We start from the raw sequence: 4,285 nt of genomic DNA on the forward strand, positions 1-4,285 counted from the left end.
TTTTTTGGTTGCAGCCATTATTGTTGTTTGGCGGGTCCGGGCTGGATTCGAACCCGCCACCTTAGGTGTATGTGGCTGGCACCTTAGCTGCTTGAGCCACAGGCGCTGAGCCAGGCCACCCATTTTCAAACAAGGGATCTCAAATATTTCTAGAATAGTGATCTGAATAACTACTTCTCTTCATGTAAATGGTTGTGTGTATGTTCTCTCATCATTTCGAAAACACTTTTTTTTTTTTTTTTTTTTGGAGACGGTCTTACTCTTTCCCTGGGTAGAGTACCCTGGTATATACAGCAACCTCAAACTCTTGGGCTTGAGCCATCTTCTGGCCTGAGCCCCCCAAGTAGTTGTGACTAGAGACATCTGCCACACTGCCCAGCTCTATTTTTAGTAGAGACACGGATCTCTTGTCTAGGCTAGTCTTATACTCTTGAGCTCAGACAATCCACTTTTCTCAGCCTCCCAGAGTACTGGGATTACAGGCATAAAGCCACTCACTTCATCTGGCTGGAAAATACAGCAAAGAGTTGGCTTAAAATTAAACGTGGAAGAACTCCATTATACCCTTTCATTACCAACAAAGACTTTTTATATACAGTAGCTTTGGATTTTTTTTTTTTTTGGAGACAGTCTCACTATGTCATCCTCGGTAGAGCGCAGTGGCATCACAGCTCACTGCAACCTCCAACTCTTGGGCTTAAGCCATTCTCTTGCCTCTCAGCCTGCCAAGTAGCTGCGACTACAAGCTCCTGCCACAAAGCCCAGCTGTTTTCTGGTTGCAGTCGTTCAGCTGCCTGTGCTGAACTTGAACCTGGCAGCCTCTATGTATGTGGCTGCCCTAGCCACTGAGCTACGGGCACCAGGCCAGTAGCTTCAGACTTAAGGTAAAAGGGAAGGCAGCTAAGGCTATGATTCCCAAGCCACAGACCTGCACCATTACTGGTCCCTGGCCTATCAGGAACTGGGCCACATACCAAGAGAGTGGTGGGTGACAGAGAAGCTGCCTCTGCACTTAATCAGCTCCCCATCCTTGCATCACCACCGCCTGAGCTCCAACTCCTGTTAGATTCTTCCCTTCATCCCTCCCTCCCCCCAGGAAAAGTGGTCTTCCATGAAATTGGTCCCTGGTGCCAAAAAATTTGGGGACCGCTAGGCTAAAGGACACAGAAACCTCTAGTATGCCGGATCTAACGGTAAAGTTACAGAGAGGCATTCCTCCCAGAACACCTTTTGATAACTAATAAACAGTGACTTGAAGAAGACACCCAGGCCTTAATCATAGTTTTACTAACTATAACCCTAGAAACCATTTGCTCTGGCTTTTTGTTTCCCTCACCATAAAATGTGTTGGCATCCATAGTTTCAGAGTGGCTATTTATCCTTTTACAGACAAGGAAGCAGGAGCCCTAAGAGATGACAACCTTATGTTGTCTTGAGTGTTTAACTATACAATGATCTAGAGCCCTCACCTGGATGACATTTTTAAATGTTCAGTTTTCCCTTTTTCTTCTACTTGTAAAATGCATAAAAGGTAATCCTGCAGAAAGACTGAAGGGTAAGAAAAATATGCACTACTTTGCTTCTCAGTATTAAAGTGGTTTCCTTTATCTCAGCACCTGTCTTAGAAGAGGCTGTCCTAGTAGACAGTATATACCTCCAGTATATAGAACAGTATTATACCTCCTACATAGTTTTCCTTTTTGGGCATACTTGACTGCCTATAGTCATACCATCACACTTTAAAAATTTAGCTTTCTATTTCTAAGGCTTTTGTTCACAAAACCATTTTTTGATTAGTCCAAAGGACTGAAATCAAAAGGTTGGTAAACCAAAATATAGTTGATCTTCTGTAGTAGTGAATTTGCCTACTCAGTACAGTTTATTTGTAACTCCAAAATCAACATTTGACATGATTTTCTGGTCATTTGTGAATATGCACAGAATGGCAAAAATCTGAAACGCTCCCCATGCAAAGCAATGCTCTGCTGTCTTGTTTCAGCTCTCAAAAACAAGTATCCTTTTTATGATCTATCATGTTTACACTTTTTTTTTTGAGACAGAGCCTCAAGCTGTCCCCCTGGGTAGAGTGCCATGGCATCACGCTCACAGCAAACTCCAACTCGGGCTCAAGCGAGTCTCCTGCCTCAGCCTCCCAAGTAGCTGGGACCACAGGCGCCCACCACAACACCTGGCCATTTTTTGGTTGCAGTCATTGTTGTTTGGCGGGCCCGGGCTGGGGATTCGAACCCGCTACCTTAGGTATATGTGGCTGGCGCCTTAGCCGCTTGAGCCACAGGCGCTGAGCCCATGTTTACACTTTTTGTTGTGAAGTGTCACCTAGTAGTGTTCTTCAAGCAGAAGTAGGCGTGATGCATCAGGGTTAAGTTACAATGGTGTTGGGTGTGGGTTGTGTTAATGATACTACATCTTATACAACATGTTTTTAAACAGAAACATGTAAAACAAAGTTATAAATCAGCTGACAAAAGTGTCACCACAGGCTCATAGCTATATTATTATATATCATACTACACATTATAGTACATATAGTATATCCAATATATATAATATTGGCTATATTTCCCCAAGGAACAGTGGTTCAGTGTTTGCTAATTCAGTATTCACAGCAACTTTATAGGACAAAAAACTACAACAAACAAGAACTAATTGTACCTTCACGCCCACTTGCCCAGGAACTAAACTAAAAAAATTTTTTGTACGCAAGAGCCTTAGAAGTTAAGGGCTTCCATAAACCACAATATTCTCAAAAGGCTTCTTAAGTCTGTTGAAAAGACCCTAGTTTGCTTTAAATCTTTGTTTCTGTCCTTTGCAGTTTTCTGTTTTCCTATTATCAAGTGTCCCTTCACAGTGTCTATAGGGTATAAGGCTGGAGCAGTGATTCTCAAGAGTATGGCCTAGGCCCAGCAAGAAGCATAACTGACTAAATCATAACTGACTTCATCACATTTTAAACAAGGGTACTAGTAAGGGTACCTTACCCTTACTTTAAAATGCCAATAAATCTTATTATCTCCACTATTTTTACCTCAAGTCTTTGTATTCTCTGTTAATAATTAAGACCTTTAAATCTGGATGGTAGTTAGTATAATTTATCAACTCAGAGTTACACATGATACCTCTGGTGGGGAATACTAATTAGCTGGCTTACCTCAGATGTTGTATACAGAGCCTCTAGTTAAACACATGTTTATTAAGCAGATCAGTGAGTCATCTGCCTTCAAGTGCCATTTAAATGTATTTGTATATAAAATTTTTTTTTTGCAGTTTTTGGCTAGAGCCTGGTTTGAACCCACTATCTCCAGTATATGGGGCCAGTGCCCTACTCCTTTGAGCCACAGGCACTACCCAGTATATAAATTCCTAATAATCCAAGTTGATTGATATGTTGGTATTAAGGGCACTAAAGTTTTTACTTTTGCCAACTGTTTGATTTTAATAATTACAAAACTTATATTGTGTCAAAAAAAATAACCCGTTGGAGGAATAATTTGCAAATGGTCAGTATCTTTTAAGAGGCTAACTAAATACAATGTAAATACTTGATTAATAATAGGACTTGTACTCCAAAATCTTAGTGTTAAATTTATTTATTTTTTCTGAGACAGAGTCTCATTTTGTAGCCCTTGGTGGAGTGCTGTGGTATCATAGCTCACGGCCACCTCCTACTTTTAGACTCTAGCAATTCTCTTGCCTCAACCTCCCAAGTAGCTGGGACTGCAGGCACCTGCCACAATGCCTGGCTATTTTTTGGTTGTAGTTGTTATTTGGCAGGCCCGAGCTGGGTCTGAACCCACTAGCTTCAGTGTATGTGCCCTAGCCACTGAGCTACAGGCGCTGAGCCATGTTAAAAGAATTTTTAATGTATGAAACGAAATTCTATCAGTGACATTATATATGCACAGGTTACTTTCTTAGATCAAAATCATTATAGCTAAATTCACTTTTAAATATAAGGTTCCCTGTAGCTGGGCCAGTTTGAATGGCTTTTCATGCTACTAAGAGTCCCTACTTTAACACCCTGTGCTAATTCCATCATAATATTCATCGCGTAAGTTTTTTAACTACCAGTTTACCAGTCTCCCACCAGACTGGAGGCTGAGAGCAAGGACTGTCCACTTCACTTTGTCTTGAGTAGTACACAAGCAACTTACTTGCAATGAGTAATGAACAGTATTTCTATTCAATAGTCTGCATTTGTCCATCAAATATTCTTATCTATAGTCTGACTTAAAATCCTCAAATTTAAACAAAATTATACCAAGGC

The sequence above is a fragment of the Otolemur garnettii genome, unplaced genomic scaffold (genome assembly GCF_000181295.1).
Source record: "Otolemur garnettii isolate 467f Iridium unplaced genomic scaffold, OtoGar3 scaffold00166, whole genome shotgun sequence".
Classification (NCBI taxonomy): domain Eukaryota; kingdom Metazoa; phylum Chordata; class Mammalia; order Primates; family Galagidae; genus Otolemur; species Otolemur garnettii.